We start from the raw sequence: 12,811 nt of genomic DNA on the forward strand, positions 1-12,811 counted from the left end.
AGTTGACCCAGCGTAACTCGATCCTAAGGGGACCAATAATAATAATATACATTAGATTTATACGCTTACGCTTAGTTCCGAGTTATAACAACTACTAAAAAATGTTCTTTTGACATTCAAGTAATCTACATGAAGTTGAATTTATCTACTTCCGCTTATATAACTGAATTTCACTCCGATAGTAAATCCTTTTTGCGCAAACGTAAGTAAATCACTCCATCTCCCATTCGAATCAGCTTAGACGCAAAAAGAAAAGGAACATAGTGTTGATGTAATAACTTCGCCTAAAAGTGACCAGTAGTTACAAATAACATCGAAGTTGTTACTCTGGATTAAGAAAGTGTATACAGGGTGGGACAAAGAAGTGTGAGATTTTGAAAACGATGTAAAACAAAAACCCATCTATTTATCAAAATTATTTTTTTAAGACCTTAAAATATATTTTTTTTTAAATGCATTTAAACAGTTACTAAAATTAAATTTTGAAGTAAATTTAATTAAATAAATTAGTCGAATAATCTAGGGTGCGAATTTTTCTGGTTTGTCAATTTGAAAAGGACAGTATCAAGAGAGAAAAACTATACCAGGATAATCGATCATCAATAGTTGAAGCACTGAGAGAACGGAACTGATAATAAGTGGTTCAAATCTACACGCAATCAACTCTAGACGCTTGAATAGGCGCCATCTTACTGGAGCTAATTTTTGAACTCAGTTAATTAATTTTCTTAAACGTTTTTTGTTTAATTTAATGTAATAATTTAAGTTGTTATAAATCAAATTATAATTCACATGAAAATACAAATTATGTAATTTTCTTAAATGCTTTTGTAGATATTTTAAGATAGTATAAAATAATTTGGAAATAATTTATGGAGTTTTGTTTATCTGCGTTTTCAAGATCACACATTTCTCTGCCCCACCCTGTACATATTTATTTATAAAATTATTTTAAACTAATTTTAATCAGTTCTTTAAACTAATATTTAAAATTTTATTTTTTGAATGTTTTAAAGTTAAAGAGAGGCAGTTCAAGAGTACCTGCCATAAAATTAAAAAATGAAAAATTTTCATTTCAACAATTACGCGTCTGTAGCAACAATATAATATTTGAATAACAACAATAAACGGACAACAATGCAAAGCATCATCTAATAATATTCTAAATAATCTAATTACTAAGAATGTAATAAACAATTGTAACTTGTGTTAAATGGTTGTTTTCTTTATATAAACATGCAACCCACTATTTATCATCGTTTACCAATTTTTCAAAAATAAAAACAACTTTGGTATGCTTGATAAAAACAATGACTTTTTTTATATATATATATTCAATAAATTTGCATTTTATTTTTATCATTTTCTTTTCTCCTAGTTTAAATTTTTCATTTTATACCGTTTTATAAGATTACTTTGAATTTTTCTCCATGTAATAATAATGTTTGAAGGCATCTAATAAAAGACATATTTTCATTTTTATTTGAGCTAGAATATTTAATTCTAAATATTTTCTAATTTTTTTTTATATCTAGAAATTGCCTGGCAAATAAAATTATACATTTAAAATTTATCTAATGAAAACGAATAGAAAAAGTTTGTTTGAATCAAAATAGCATAATAAGTATGGCTCCAATAATTCATATAAATATTTTTTATTGGATATAGCCGAACGCTGTAACATTATAATATCTTTGATTTATATTGAAGGAATAATAATATACAGATCAATATTGATTTGTATAGTGCAAAACATTTAATGTCAAATGTTACAAAAAAAGGCGATGTAAAAGATTTTCTTCATAGATGTACTAGTACATCAGTTTTATTGATGTACTAGTACTTGTGAATATTGGATATTATGGGTGTGTTCCGTAATATTAACCAGTATACTGGCCAATGCCCACGACGTCAGAAATCGACGCCATATTGTTCTGGTAAAAACATTTAAGTCATTTTGTTGACTAACCTAAAATGTGACGTCAAGTAGTGGCCAGTATATTTCGGAACGATTCATCAGTATGGCGTCGGTTTATCACATCCTATAAATTCTACAATAAATAATCGTAATTACTATCATTTACGGTGAATGTTTCCACCAAATTGATTGTAGCCCAGGCTTTGTTACATACCTGTGGTATGATGAAAATATTTGTGAATTTTGCGAATTGAAACGAATGTCATAGTGTCAGTATTCTTAAAGAGCGCGATGAAAACGACATCTGACGACAACATTAAATCATGCTCTAGAACCAGCGTTGAAGACTCTTACAACTTTAAGGGAGATCTACCAACTTTAAGTATTCTTAGAATAGAAAGTTGGTAGGTTACCAACTTTGAGTAATTCAAAGTAACTAGATCTAAAATTAGATTTACCGACTTTAAGCAGAATATGCTGAAAACTACCAACTTTTTTAATTATATCTGCCATTTAGACAGATTTCGGGTTGGCAACGTTAATATATGTTGGAAGCCACAATTATTTATTGGAATTATAAAAGTTACAATATAAGTTAAATTAAATTTTTTCCATTGGATCAGCTGAAAAAAGTAAGTAGAATATACACAATAACGAAAACAAATATTATCTGAACTATCAAAAATTCGACTCAGTTGATCGGCCATAATGGTGTGCTCTCTGCCAATAGAAGTTTCTTATTATTAATAAAACAAGTAATTTTTTAGTTAACAATTTTGAAAAGGTGTGTTCATGCTATTTTCATAGATTTAATCAAACTTTTATATTCATTTTCAGTGATTTAAGATTAAGCAAAATTATATAATTTCAACCAAATTAATTGATATCATCTTACAAATTTAGATTAACCTCATAATGGTTTTTGTTGTAGGAATTTACAAAACTTTACATTGATTGGGTATACATAGCATTAATATTTTGAATGTAATTAATCTATGTATATTTTTAAAAAAGATTAATGTTATTAAAATAATTGTAGACATTCAATAAAGTATTTGACATTTCTAGAAAAAAATTTATTTGTTCATAACTGGAGTATGTCAAATGGGTGTGGCTCAATAAACCAAGGGAATTTTCTCCTTTTTTAAGGGAATATTTAATTTTAAATACAAGTGCAATATCTAATATTCACACATTATATATTTTTTATTCGTAATTTATAATAATATTTCTGTTTTATGCATTATAAGTTTATCCATTTTTCTAATTCATATTTTTACACATATTTCTTGTAACTGGTAGTTAAAATCGTAAGCGCAAAATATTTGTACAGGTCTATTCATTTTATTATCTTATTATTAAGATTCAATATTTTTATTATGAAACTAAACTCAAAGTCAAAGTCTCTCATACATGATACTTTTAATAACTTTTGTTATATTAACACATTATACCACTTAACATATGAGAGTGAGGATGTACATTTCAATAGAAAAAGCACATTACGTATTTTCATTTGAACAAATAGAAAGAAACGAAAAAATTACACATAAGCTGGGACTGGACCCTGGATCCTCTAGATATCCGGTCTAAGACGTAACCAATTCTGTCACTTCTGCTTTATGTCACTCACATAAAGCAGAAGTGACAGAGTTGGTTACGTCCTAAACCGGATATCTAGGGGACCCGGGTTCGAGTCCCGGCTTCGTTGTATACCATATACCCATTTGACAGATTCCAATATAATATTTCAGTCATTCGACACATGACTGTGTAATATAAGGTAGAACCCACGACAAGATATTTTTGTTTCGTTTAATCTTACGTCAAATACCATATTCTTTCTGTGAGTGAAAATATTGATTTATTAAAAAAATTTAAATTAGTGTATTTTTACCAAAAATTTTTTATAAAATTCATATTTAAAAATGTTTTTTTGTGTTTATTATAGTTATTTTGTGCCGGCGTACCACAGAGTGCTTGCTTGCTATAAGCTTATCTAATATTATTTATTAAAGTATTTCATACTTTTATTTATAATATATAAATTTTTTCATAAATAAATTTGAGAATCCCCCAATCATTTTAAGTATTTATAACAACATAACAAATAAATTTTCTTATTTTTTGGTAATAAATTTTTTTTTCTTATATAAAATACCCTTAATATTCAATTTTTTTCTTATAAAATAATTATAATATTGCATTTTCATGTTTTTGTAAGTGTAATTTTTTACAAAGTTTAATCTTTTTTTCAAAAAAATTTGACCTGATAATCCAAAACAGAGCCAGATATTTGTAATAGTTTATTTTCAAAAAACATATTATGTTGGTTCTTCATTTAAAAACTTTTTTTTTTACAATTAAACTGAATGACAGCTAATTTAAAATAAATCTGTAAATTTCATTTTTTTTACAAAATGATGAATCGTTTAGTATTTTTAAATATGACAGTTTTAGATACAAAAATTTAAATAAAGTAGCAATATTTATTAAAAAAAAATAATGATTCATTATTTTCTAAATAAAATTACAAAAAAACTTGTTTAGAATTGTTTTATGTAATTATTATGTAAGTATGAAATTCGCTGTATTTGCAAAATTTAAATTAACCGTCATTTTTTTTTAAACAATCATACTATTAATTAATAATTAAAATGGATAAATCACATGCGCACGCAATATCACTACTATTCATTTTTTTTTTATATACTATGAACACAAACCATCATAACATCCAAGTATCAAATAAAGTCATTTGTTAATTTAATTATTGGTGCTCTAGCCAAAACAATCTATGATTGCTCCGATTCAATAACCCAAAATGAAATTAATTTCGGTTTGATGTGTAGGTATATGTATGTGTGTTTTGTTTTGCTTTGTTCCCTATATTCCTGCAAATTATAGGTTTTGTATTAAAAAAATTCTTTTTTAATTTATAGAAAGTAATCGTTCAGTTTTTAAGAATTACAAATAATTTACACCAGTTTTACAATAAACCAGTTTTACATCTAACATCGAAAACAAAATAAAATTAATTTAACATTTTTATCTTATTTAAATTGATCGGATAAGAAGTCCTTTTCTTTCTAAAATAATTGGTTTTTAAATTAACTCGATTAAATTTACTATTTAGTGAAAGATTTACGATTCCATTTAATTAAGTACAACTTTTGGTATAACCTTTATAGGAAATTAAATAAAACAAAGGGTTCAAAAAAAATAAAACATGGACATAAATACCGACCAATCTCCCATAATTAATCAAAATTCGACATACTTTTTGTTATATTTCAGATACTACTGAAATTTTTACAAAACGTTTTGATGCAGGAATTAGGTTATGTTTAAAAGAGAAAACATTAAGGAGGCAGTAATATTACAACAGTTTTCAGTTCATGTGAGTTAAATTATAAATAAGAGATCAAAGATGTAAAAAATTAATTATAATGGATCATTATTTTTTTTTTTGATGTTGGTAATTTTTTTTTGTTATTATTTAATTAATATGTTTTTTTTCGTATTTAAATTTAAACATTTACACAATAAATTTATTTGCAAAAATTCAAGTATATTTTTAGGCCTATTTTATTTTAATAATTTGAACAATCGTAATATATGTTATTTGTTTTCCTTTTTTTTTTAATAAACAACAACAATGAATTAAATTACGTTAAAAATGTGGTAATTAGAAATATTTTATAATGGTGGCAGGCTTTAAAAGTTATATCATATCAAAAAAGTACATCAAAAATAATTATTTAATTTATTAATACTAATACTAATAATGTATTGCATTTTAAGGCAAGGCTTCGCATATTGTTTTACCAGCCTATATATGACTGAATTTAATATGTTTCAGCTCTTAAGTGAACCTACTACAGCGAATTAAATTTTTTTTTTTTTTAACTGGCACATTATAAAAATTCCTAAGGTAATACATTTTATAACATTTTTATTTTATTTTTTTGTTTTATTTATTTTAATATATTAATCAAATTACAACAAAATTTCTTTTCGTCAATGCGGTTTCTTTTTTTTTTGTATTTTATTTATTATTATTTTTAAATTGATTATATGATTTGTGCATGTTTTGATAACGGCTTATAATTACATTTGAGTTGCAAAAGATTCTATCTAAATAATACTTCTTATTTTGAACAGTAAATTTATTTTTGTTTTAATATAAAATTAACACCAAGGTAATTGCTTTTTTTCTATTTAACTACGTTTAAAATGGGTACATTCTTTTTGTCGAAATAATAATACCAGGAGGTATTACTTTTTCCAGTAGATATTATGTTTCCTAGATGATAGATTAGATAGATATAACTTTAATCCTCAAACATAAAAGATACTTCAAGTGTTTTTGAGGCCAAAATTTTTGCCCTTGCAGAAAGGAACCTGATATGGAGCATATTCTTTTTGCCACGGTGTATTACACTAGTTGAAGATAGAAAAGGATACTGTTTTTCAATAACAGTATTTATTGTGCAAATATTTCAAACAAATAACTTAAAAAGTCTTACTAATTCTGAAAAAGTCTTCTTTGTATTTGTACAAATTTTTAGGTCTTTTGTCTGGAATATTTCCACATGGGATGCCGTTTCAAAAAGAATATAAAACAGTTGCCATAATTATATCTGCTATTGGTAGATACATTTTTCATTTTTTATGCCTGGAAATATATCTATATATCTCATAATTGGTAAATAAAAGAGTGTAAAGTAAACTAGATTCAGCTTTGCTTATTAGACGGTTGAGAAGAGACTAGAGATGTGCAAGATCATGACCATAACAAAAAACATGACTGTATTTTCGATCGAGGTGCTCATCACTGCGATTCAGGGGGCGTTGATTTTGCGAAGAAAATTTACTAATCATAGACAAATAATTTGTCTATGATTAGTGTAGGTACTATTTATCTATTGAATTGTACATATTTGTAGAATATAGTATTTAAATAAATTTACAAATTTTGACTTATACTATGTTGTATATTACTTCGCTTTATTTATCAGTTTCTCTTTTAGCTCTTAATGGCTCTTAATTGATACAAGATAACTGGATTCTCAATTGCAAATTCAAGATTGCCTGCTTTGACTCTGAGAATAATAAATGAATTAATTTATGTAATGAAAAATACCCTTACAGACGCTTTTTTAGACTGAAATCAAGTGCCTGATTCGAATATCATTAACGAAACATTCCTTTATAATTAAAAGTCTACTATATCATCTCTTTTTCAATCTTATTTTAATTTTTGAACGCTTCCCATGTTTATATCTTAATAGTTAAATAATTACAGATATTTTGTTATTTCTATGTATTTAACAAGGTTTTAAAAACATATTAAGATTAAAATAAATTTGCTGTTAGAAAGGAAATTTAATTTCGGTAGTTTTGATGTTAGTTTAAGGTTTATGGAGAATGAAAAAATATATAATTTACATTTCTTCATTTGTCATATTATGCATATTACCCTGTGTACTTAACATAAATAAATAATTAATAAATATTATACATAGGCAAATATAGGCATTATTATTACTGTTGTAAACTCGGATGTTTTTTAGTTTATCGGAGATGTAATATAGGCCATATTTTAGGACTATAAGTATAAAATATAATATTTACATAACATTTTGAACTGAAAACTGTGTACGTTTTACTACAAAAAAATATTACGTTGGTAACACTGGCTGACATATATATATATATATAGGTTATGTACCCACATGTCAAAATGGAAAAACTAGAAACCTCATATAATTTTTATGAGAATCAATTCCAATTTTTCAAAAAATTTCAGTTGTTTGTTTTTGAAACTGTTTGTCACATTTTCTAAAAAAATAAAAGTAATAAATACAATGGCATTTTGTTTTAATATCTTTAATAATTCTTAAAGTATGTTTTTTTTTTTTTTTTTTTTTTAAATATGGACCTGACTTTCATTTAAAGCATTTGATTTTATCTTTGAAATTAAGTTTGAAGAGCTATGTTTTTTCTTGTCACTGTGTGTGTGTATTTTTTTTAAATTTTAAATAGAGAGAGGGAATATATTTAGAGAGTTGTGCTAATAAGAATATTATCATTGTTTATTCCATTTAAAATTATGGCACGCCATTTTACTATTTAATAGACTAATTTTTATCGAGAAAAAAATTAATTAATTATTTTTTTTTCAATCAGAATTTTTATATTTTATATTTTATATTTTGTAAAATAAATCCTAGTAAAAGAGAGATTGATATAAAATAAGATGAGAAAAGAGAGATGAGAATTAAAATTATGATGATAACATAATAAAAATGTATTATTATTATGTATCATCATAATAATAATGTATTATTATTATGATGATACATAATAATAATACATTTTTATTATGTTATCATCATAATAAAAATGTATTATTATTATGATGATACATAATAATAAATCAGTTAATTTTATTTGAATTAGATTAAAAAAAAATGATTGAATTAAAATTATGTACATAATGGAAATAGAGAATTAAAATTATGTACATAATAAAAATGATTGAATTAAAATTATGTACATAATGGAAATAGAGAATTAAAATTATGTACATAATAAAAATGATTGAATTAAAATTATGTACATAATGGAAATATAGCGCACGCCGTTTTACTATTTAATATGAATTAAAATTATGTACATAATAAAAATGATTGAATTAAAATTATGTACATAATAAAAATGATTGAATTAAAATTATGTACATAATGAAAATGATTATTATTATGATGTTAACATAATAATAATGTATTATTATTACGTTCATTTTTTTTCGGACATTAAATAGTAAAATGGCGTGCCATATAAAATAGAAGAGATTTGCTATTAAAAAAAAAACAAAACGGAAAACTTGTGTGAAATGAGCTTTTTCGTATATTTCGTTTCAGAAATGGCGCTGTATATTTTAAAGTGAAATGGAATGAACAAATAATATGCTTGATTTTTTTTGGTAATTAGACATACAATTTCTACATTTTGAATATAATTGTAATTAATTTGATTTTTTCAACATTTCTTTGAATAACTTTCGATATATTGGATTTTTTCTCGATAGATCTATAATTTTTTATTTATATATATATATAATTTTTTTTTGATTTTTTTGTTTTATTTCAAGTGAACAAAATTGTTTTTTTTTTAATCTGTATGTATTTATGTATGCAAAAAGTTTTAATTAATTAATATATGAGAGATGGGGCACTGTGCGTAACGTCCATTTTGATATGAATGTTGTGCCTTGTATTCAATTGTTTAAATGTCTTTTTTAAATTTATTTTAAAATATGTTTTGTTTTTTTTATTTTTTTTTATTTTTATGAAAATAATAATTTTAACATAATCACACTATATAGTCACTCAAATTCGCACTCATAAAATGAACCATGCTTTCTTTGGCAGTTTTGGCGTGTAGTGTGTGTGTTAATATTTCTTACATCTTGCACTTGATTTAAATAATACAATAAATATAACTTATGGTGTTTTCTTTCTAATTTGATAAATAAATGTTTCACTACAATCGATTCTTAATTGTTGCCAAAAAGTATCGTTGCAAATTTTTATATGAAATCAAAACGTTTACTAGTAAATTTCGGAAACGTTCATTTTTACCTTCTATTGTTATTTGCGTAAATTGGTTAAATGCTTTTGTTCCTAAATAGAAACAAGAATATTAATCAGTGCAATATGGCGTTATTTTACGTCAAAAATTATTAGCGATTACACTGCGGGTATCTATTTAAGAATAAGAGTTAGGCTTCTACATATATCAATGAGATTGACCAAGGCATACCGTAAAACATAAAATCTGTTAGATTTGACTATATCGTGAAAGATTATGACATCTTAAATAGGAACAAGGCGTGTAGGTATAATTCCTAGACGAGATCTAGGACTCACATCTTAATTCAATTGTTGAAAGTAATTTCGTAAAAATTTTCTGGAAATATCAATCTTGATTAAGAAACAAAATAATATAATTAAATTTGTTAAATGTTTTACTAAATATTATCATAAAAAAAGAATTTTTTCAAATTTGGTCTTGCATAGATTCAAAGAGAGAATGGTTTTCTTAATGTTGAGTTAAGAAAAAATATTTATTAAAGTTATTTTATGTTTATGTATTAAATATATACTCTATTTTTACATTTTTCCTTTTGTCATATCAATGCTTTTCATTTTGCAATAAAATCAATTATTTTTAAGCGTGTTTACTCTAGAGTCTTGAACATAAAGCAAAAGCTATCGAAACGGTGTCTTCGTAATCAATTCAAGGTAATTCCTTGAATTACCTTAATTATTTTTTTTAAGTTGAGTAGGTTATATACCCATATTTTAAAATTGAATTTAAATATTTTTCGTGTTTAGAACACAAAGTGCTGAATATAGTAAGTCAATCATTTAGCAGTTATGATCCATGATTTGTATCATGGTAATCATAGATAATGATATAATCATTACTTAGTTACATCAGAAAGACAACATTGTACTCAGTTAGGTTGAGTATCTACCTTAACTTATAAAGCACTTTGTTGTTTTGACCAAGGCCATTTTGAAAATATTCATGAGAAATAGACTCGTAGGCATATTCTAGAGAACAACGGAAATAACGACCTTTTAATGATTGCTCTTATTCAGTATTTATTGTACTTTATATTATGTCGGCCTTAGCATCTTTATTATAATTTCGATAGCGTCGCTTCTTAAAACAGATCTTAAGCTCAAACTTAACTTCTTGCACAGGATCACACCAAACGAACCCTTTTTAAATATTAGTACAGATTTTATACGTAGGATATCAAAACTACAAAAACAAAGAAATTAACGCCGAAGAGTTGCTGTAGCCTTAACGCGGAGGTTGGCTGCAGCAACTCTTAAAATGTATAACTGGTGTTACGATGGCTATTGTTCTACTTTGATTAATTTTTTTGCTCAAATTACAAAATTATTATTAAAAAATCAAATTTGGTTTAAACTTAATGAAAATGGACGATATATCAAAATATTTTTTAGATAATCCAAAATTTAATTTTGGAAATTTGCACCAAACAATTAATAAATCTGTAGTGAAACATTTTAACTATTTTTTTTTGATAAATCGTTTTCTACATCTTTTTTTTTTTTATTTTTATTTTAAATTTCATAATTATATATTTTTATAATTCTACTCTCCACTTACTAAATTTTTTTTAAGTTTCGAACCACACATTTAACAATATTATTTTTATTATCCCTTATTTTCGCTTTGGGCATTTATTTTTTTTTTGTTTAAATTAACTTTTATCTATATTTTTATGGGGTTTTTCTAAAATACAAAAAACAATGGTTTGTTTGTTTGAAATGTTAAATAATAATTGTACAGCCAAAAGTGCTTAAAATATTATCCCAAAAAAAAAAAAAAAAAAAATATTATGGCTTGTTGGTTTTATTTTTAAATTCTTATAGTTTAAAATCTACGAAAATATATTTTATAACATATTTTTCCGAAATAATTGCACAAATGCATGTCTTATAACAGACATAAAAATTCACTAAGCACATTCATTTTCTTAAAATAAAGTATTCTTTTCTTTGGGAAGTTTTCATAATGAATTCTTACTAAAATATAGAATTTCTGAAGAGTATTTTTATGGTAATTTGTAACTGTCATCATATATTTTTAATTTGTTATGAAATAAATGGTAAATATATCTACTAACGATAATATAGTTTTTCTGATAACTTCTATCTTGACAATATTGTATTTTTTCCCAAATTTTACAATTTAAAAATGAGCATAGTCACTTCTTCAAATATTTCAAGGAAGTGCCACTATGTACCAAGGATCCCATACCATTAATGGCGGATTTAAGAAAAAATGCCCAGTGGGCAAAATCTATAAGGGTCGTTTGTTTTTTAGTGCCACCTTGTGGTGCCCTATTACAGAAGCTCAGTGGGCACCTGCTAGTTTGCCACCCCTTAAATCTGTACACCATCGATATAGAAACCGGCTTGAGTTCAAACTTTCTGAAAATTTGAGATATATTAGTTTTTATTGTTCCACTCTTGCATTTCCATTAGCATTGTCATATGAATAAGTAGTAGTAAGGTTTGTGTAACATTTCCCAAATTTCCAGGAAAATTGGCCAAAAGCCATTTTACATTAGGATAATTTTTTGAAAGCATTAATTTTATAGGTAAGAGAATGGCTTGTTACGAATAGTTATCTACTGAGATATTTCAAAAAGGAAAACGCCTACTAGAAAACTTTTTCTGATGTTTAAAAGATAAAATTTTAGCGGTTATTAGGTAATGAAAACTGAAATGAGAATTTCAGTTGCAGTACAGAATCTCGTGTAGCAATGATAAGTTTTGGTTTATTCCACCGGGCGTACATACTTCAAAGCTGTATTTTCCAGGTAAATAATTTGGAAACTCCTGTCAGGCTAAATTAATAATAATTATGTTTGTAGGTCAAATTCTTTCAGAAGGCTTGAAAGTAACCTCTAAAAATTAAATTCGGTTCAACTTAAAATTGGAATTTAATGAGATATGGGTTTTTGCAGAAGGTTCTTTGATATATCGGTTCGATGATAGACTGAATTTTGGGAACTGGGACTAATTTCAAGATTTATATTTCTAATCGATTGTATAAGCGTAATAACAATTACAAATTATATACATATATTATGTGTTTCTGGATTTTAATTAGCCATATTATAAAATGGGATGATTTTAAGCACTCAAAAACAAAGAAGGAAATCTTAGTACCATCAAAAACAATGCAATTGTTTTTACCAATAATACATTAAATATATAATATCGGTACCTAAAAATAATAATTTTTTTATTTGTCGATTTTAGTCCACTCCCAACG

This window comes from Chrysoperla carnea, chromosome 1, assembly GCF_905475395.1.
Source record: "Chrysoperla carnea chromosome 1, inChrCarn1.1, whole genome shotgun sequence".
NCBI classification, from domain to species: Eukaryota; Metazoa; Arthropoda; class Insecta; order Neuroptera; family Chrysopidae; genus Chrysoperla; species Chrysoperla carnea.